Genomic DNA, 6,562 nt, shown 5'->3' with positions numbered 1-6,562 from the left:
ACTGTAAGCGTTCGTGAATTTTTGGATAACCAATCTCTGAGTTCATCTTTGAGCTATGTGGTGAAAACATTTGGAATTATCAAATTAACCCAATGATGATTTAGTCCTAGATGAAATTCCAAGTTTCCAGTAAACATTCTTGCATATCAGAGAAACGAACGTCGAGCGAAGATCCGTTTCAATTGGGATTCTTTTGATTGTTGTTGTCGCTACCACGGTGACGCATGGTCAGGGGTTCCTTGATGGAATGTTGCACCGTGTTCGTGTGTTTGTATCTTACTTGAACGACCCGACGAGAGTACGGCTTCGAGGGTCTTGACTTGCGTTTTCGTAGCCGATTCATTCATACATTTCCTTTCTATGAGCATGTTTCCACGTTTTCCGCTGCGAGCGATCCGTAGTCGGTCATCGGTTTCGAGACACGAGCTGGACTAAAGCAGCAAAGACTGTGCCAGGCGGGGATATCTCTCGAAAGTTGGTCTCACAGTGCGATGCGGCATCGTAAAGTTGTTTTGCTTTCTGTCTTACGTACACTTTTTTTTGCTTATTTTCGGTAAGCCGCACGGTACAGTCAGTTGGACTCCGCCACTCGGAAGCAACGGTTCGGTCTGGTGAACGGGAATATTCTTCGACTTGCGGGAAAAGCCCCAACCGAAAGAAACGACGACTTCGCGTTTGGTCAGATAAACGAACACTTTGTTCGACTCAGCTCAGGATGGGAGGAAAATTCGTACCCTAAATTACCATCCAGTTTTCCTATTAACGGTGAACCTTTTTGGCGGATCTTTATCTAGCAGCTATCGGTTGCGGTTTAATATATTGTGGTCGGTAAAATTGAAAACAAGAAAAACAAAACCTAGACACCATGCTGCACTGGCAATATGGGGGTGGGAAAAATTACATTGTGCTACTGTCACTTGGAGGGAGGAAACTCGAAATTCTTGGCAGTACGACTGTGTGAAGCAACGTCAATCAGGCGGGGCTGAAAGTGAGAGTTGTTTGGGGAAGGCAATTTATTGTTGTGTATTTTGGTGAACGCTTAGTGTCGCACCGTCAGCGTCACAACAAATAGGCATAGCGGGAGACCGGTGCGGCGGGACCGGGACGGCACCGAGTATAGTTTACCACGGCTCAGTGTCTTTTGGATGCGCTTTCCCGCCGAGAGGAAAGAAGAAAAAAAATAAACACGGTTGAGTGTTAGGTTCGTAGGTACGTGGCAAGGCATCTACTGGTTGCGTTTCTGATTAAAGCCATTTCGTGTTGGAATGATAAAAATGGGGAAAAAATAACAGTGCTGCGCGGGTGGCATTAGTGTGAAAGTGCATTAGATGGTGGCGTAATTATTTTTTTCTGCATAGTGAAATGACAAGGGGCAAGACATTGCGCGACATTCAAGCGGTGTTTTAAGTGCGAAGATGCATGCGAAGAGAATTCTCTATCAGCAGAAGTGGGTAGCAAAATGCATCATAACGGCGGCGAGTCTGTGTTCAAATGAAAGTGTGAAAAATTGGTACGTTCTGTGAAACAATTTGGTCGGAGCAGCTGTGATTGTTTTAAAGGTTAGTTTATATTTAGTTATTCTTACGTAAATAATACAAACAATTGAGGATTCGCATAATGTTGAATATTTTTGGCATGCATTATTTATACCACGAACTGCAGACTCTCTTTGTTACGCAGTTGCCAGTAGAAATATTTGGATATATTTTATAGACGTCTGTCATTTCTTTGCTCGCTTTTTGAAACATCAGTTTATACAATGAGTTGTAATAAATCGAAATGTGTGTTGTAAACAAAAAGTCGGATTATTTCGAATATTGATTAGCAAAATATTTTCCAGAAACGACGCTGTAGCTTAGCGAGTTTGAAATCTTTTGTTACTAGAATTCTTTTGATCGATTAACACATTTTTATTGACATTTACAAACAATACTTTTGGAATTAAATATGGGTTCTTGAAATTTCATCTTCTTAATTTCAGCAAAAGAATGTTGTTTCCTTGGGTATCATTAAAAACAACAGTTCGCAAGTTTTTCGGTTGAGCTTAGCTTATTCGTCTGGCATAATCTATAACTGCTTTATGTACACTATGTTTTTATAGAAAGTTCTATATTGACGGGGATACCGTTTAAAATCTGCATACACAAACTTCGTTCTCAAAAATCAAGTTTTTTTTAATGATTATCATCAAATTTTCAGGAACAATTATAGTCAGTTTTGACATCATGCATTCGATTCATTTCGCCTTTATATTCGAATCCGCGAACCATGGCCTTAATTGCAGCCATAAGGTTCTGAACGACTTCAGATTCTACATTTTTGTATATCATCCCATGCTTTCGTCATTTATTGATGTGGAACACATCTTTAGTTTTCTATACAGGGGTGCAAATTAGAAGCTCAAGGAAAAATACACGTAGAAATGTGGTCAGGTTTTAAACACTTACAGCTCAGTATATTTTTTATCAATTATTAATATTATTTCATTATTTGATTGGAAATATTTCTAAGATTCGATTTGAATGTATCAAGCCACGTATTTTGATTAGTAGCGAGCATATCGGATTTCCCTGCCATAGACAAGGGTTTTGAAGGAGTAAGCGATATATCAAAGGGAAAGCATCGCTCTGATTGGTCAATCGATGCAAAAGCGTAGCTGTTGGAAGCACGCGAATCAATAAATATAAGCAAAATTTTACCTAACGTTTCAGTCCTCCGCGTAGCATCCCTTTCAGCAGGCGGGCTATTGTGTCTGACTGGCGTTTTAGAGTGACTAAAACAAGATTCAGAGTGGCGAAATGGTAGCGCGTATGCACGGAATGCATAAGAACGCAGGTTCGAGTCCTGTCTCTGAGCGTATCTTTTTCCAAAAAATCATCTTTTCTGTTAATTTTTCCGTTCAGTCATTGCAAAACTGGACTTAGTTATGGCGGCTTTACGTCAAAAAACTAAAATTAATAAATCGTTTTTCTCATTATCAATCGAGTTCATCTTATATAAATTAGAAATTAATTTTAAGCACTCAAAATTTACAATCAAATTGGGGTAGTTGTCAATTTCTCAGACGAAACGACATAACATGGAATTTCATCCGAGCTTGCATGACACAAGATCAGAGCATACCAATTAAAGCTTCAAATCGTTTTATGGCACTTTTGTCTTGCTGTCCAGCAACAACCTACCTCTAGCATGATACGCGTAGTACTGAAACGTTAGCTATAATTTTGTCTCTATTTATAGATTCGCTTGCTTCCAACAGCTTCGCTTTTGCATTGATTGGCCAATCAGAGCGATGCTTTCCCTTTAATATATCGCGTACTCCTTCAAAATCGTCGTCTATGGCAGGGAAATCCGGTATGTCGGAGATTTTTATCAGACAAAATAGGACACTGCTCGCTACTGATCAAAATTTCAATCATTTATAATTGAAAATACGTGGCTTGATACATTCAAATCGAAACTTATTGATATTTTCAATCAAATGATGAAATAATATTGATAATTGATACAAAATAGACTGAGCTGTAAGTGTTTGAAACCTGACCACATTTCTTTGTGTGTTTTTCCTTGAGTTCCTGATTTGCACCCCTGTATAGAAAATAAAGATGTGTTCCTCATCAAAATCATCTTTTCCGTGAGTTTTTCATTCATTTGGCTTCTCCAATATATGTTTCCACTCAGTCATTGGAAAAACTGCTAAATTTTAATTTTTATTCAATATCAATATATAATAATATTGAACTAGCACAAACGATTTCAATTTTTTTTTATTTGTCTAATCATTTAGCAATTGTAGGCTAGCTAGCACACCTTTTTGCGACCGTTTTTCATTAGATTCAGCACAGACTTCTTGACGGTAATTTTTAACACTTTTTTACATGTTTTCTAAGATTTACTTTTGTTGCAAAAAAGTTCTTCCACTGATCGAATTTTCGGACAATTTGGCGGGTTCAATAACATTTTGGAGGTATACCATTCTACCGTTGATTTCGTGTAATGGCAATAAGCCAGAAGTTAGATCTTTGTTGCTTATATTAATGGATAGTAGTTTTTTGTATACATTCATTCCTTTATGTATATTTGATTGCCTGTTGATGCAATTGTGACGAAGGGTTGCGAAATCTTACCGCAGCCACAAACGGATTGCCAGATCATAGCTTTCTTACTAATTTTTTCGACTTGAATCGATGTCTTACTTACCCCTCTCACACCGTATAATATTGTGGTGCCGACGACGATTTGTAATCGAATTTCAACTCGAAAGCTCGTATATTTTTTTCGAAAAACAGCAAATTGTGCGTAAAAAAATACTGAGCACCGACTTTGTAAAATCATTATATTTTCCAGTTCGCATTTTATCTACTAATAGTGAATAAAAAACAAAAACGAATAATTATCAGATGATTTATTATGATTTATTTTCACGATCTCATTTTTTTATTTCCCTTTTCTAAGGTTCTAAAAAAATGTATGAATTAATTATCAAACATTTATTTCCGAAAACTCACAGTTTTTTTCGAGAATCGGATATTTTAGACGATGATTTTGGATTAGTGTATTATTTTTATTCACTGGAGAAAATTTTCTTTTGCTTTAAATAAATAAAATTTAGTAAAATTGTGGTGACGCGCTGTGAACAAGAATGAATAATGTAACACACACGATGAACAGAAGAGAAAGTGACAAAATTATTTACTGATTGCATGTGTTTATATTCGCTGCGTGTTGTCACTGTTCTTTCTGACGTTTGGTATTGCGACAAATCGAAATTTGATGCGATAGAGATTTAAACATCTGTTTGAATTTTTTGGTGCGTAAAATACAGTACATTTTAATGGGAAAATACAGTACAAATTAAAATACAGTACAATAAAGTTTAGAAAACAGTACACAGTATTTGTGTCAAAAATACAGTACAATTCTGTAGACTGCAGTACGGATACGAATGAGTGTTAATTATACAACAAGCGACGCACCGTACAACTTTTGAAGTCTGATTCGTCTGGTTCTTATGGGTGCGAAAATTCTTCAATTGAAAAGTAATTTTGTTACATAGAAATGCATCCGAACACAAAGCAAAATCGAGTCAGGATATAACTAAACCCCTTGGCTGGAAGATGCCACACTACACGTCGTATTCACCAAAATTGTCTCTATCCGATTACCAGTTGTTTTTATCGATGGGTCACGCATTGGCTGAGAACCTTACGAAGAAGTCGAAAACTGGGTGCCTTATTTGTTTAATTCCAAAGACGAAAATTTTTATTGGCGTGGTATCCATGAATTACCAGAAAGGAGGTCAAGATGTGTAGAAAGCAATGGCCAATACTTTTAATAAAACTTTTCTATTTTCTCATTCATAATTATTGTTTCATTTCAACAAAAAACACTCACTTCATACCGGTATACCTGGTAAGAGGATGAAAAAAATATATAAGTTCAGAGTATTTTTATTTCTGAGATAAATTCAAAAATCTTGGAGTTTTGTAGAGTTGCATCGTATAATCAAATTCCGTAAAAAATGTGGTTTTGTAGAAAATAGCGTTATGTACCTTTCTAAATTCGTTTGGCGTTTCATTGTTTACTTAGTGTGCCAGAGTGTCATGCATTGCATAATTATTAGCACAACAGGATTCCGAAAAAGCTTTACTTTCCATTATACTATGCATCCTTAACGTCCTTGACAGACATGTATTTCGAACTACTTGTAGGCTTCTTAAATGAATCAGTATTCGGATTTTTGCTTTGTGTTGTGTTCGGGGAGTAAGCCTCTTTAGGAAGAAAAAAAAACATCATTGAAGAAAAATATTTTTTGTTTTCGGTTTTCAGAACAATTTGTCCGTAATTCGGTCTATTTTTGTTACACAACCTGTTTAATCAGAGATTATGAAATTTTATTTAATAACTATTTATTGGAATATGAATTAAAATTGAATTATTAAGATTTAAATTGGATGTTCAGCCACAAGTGGTGATGGTTATTACCATGAAGACATCATTTGCTTCCGCAATTCTGTGATTTTTGTGTAGGGAAAATTGTAAACCTACTTGTATTATGGTTATGAAAAAAAAGCTTTTTTTCGTAATGAGGACATTGCAGTAATTAGAGCTAATGAGAGCTTATTGATATTGTCGAATAAATCAAATCAAAATTCGAATTTCATTTTACGAGTATGCTCTGTATACATCGAGACCTGGAAATGAAAAATTATGACTACCAGTTGACCGGATCTGAATCATAGATTCCGAGAAGCTAAAGTTCTTTTCAATAAGCATCCGAATAATAACGAGACATGAAAGTGACTTCGTTTGGTTGCTGTTTTACTGACTGTTGCAGACATGCCGTTTTATTTATATCCCACGACGAAAAAAGAAGTGCAGTGATTGTGTGTATTTATTCCTATGTAAATATGATACACAAACAAGCAGTTGTCTAGTGTGTAACCCCGCTGACGACATGCGAAGATGCAAGCAGATGGAGGCAGTCGTTTGTAAAGTGACCAGGTTCTTAGCACAAAAGCAACTTGAGGGATCGAGAATTTAAACCATTCGAATAAATAAA

The 6,562-nt window shown here is 36.3% G+C and overlaps 1 protein-coding gene across 3 annotated transcripts in view; it reads left to right on the top strand.

The window, feature by feature from the left end:
* Nucleotides 1-588: 588 nt before the first annotated feature.
* Nucleotides 589-6,562, top strand: part of LOC131431534 (cardioacceleratory peptide receptor-like) — a 305,849-nt gene continuing 299,875 nt past the window's right edge. For all 3 annotated transcript variants that reach the window (XM_058597317.1, XM_058597316.1, XM_058597318.1), the window contains exon 1: nt 589-1,559. The gene's annotated coding sequence lies outside the window, so the exon portion shown is untranslated. The remainder of the gene's footprint in view (nt 1,560-6,562) is intronic.

The sequence above is a fragment of the Malaya genurostris genome, chromosome 2, assembly GCF_030247185.1.
Source record: "Malaya genurostris strain Urasoe2022 chromosome 2, Malgen_1.1, whole genome shotgun sequence".
NCBI lineage: Eukaryota > Metazoa > Arthropoda > Insecta > Diptera > Culicidae > Malaya > Malaya genurostris.
Note: the sequence above shows the minus strand (reverse complement) of the source record. Positions and strands in the feature narration are given on the sequence as shown.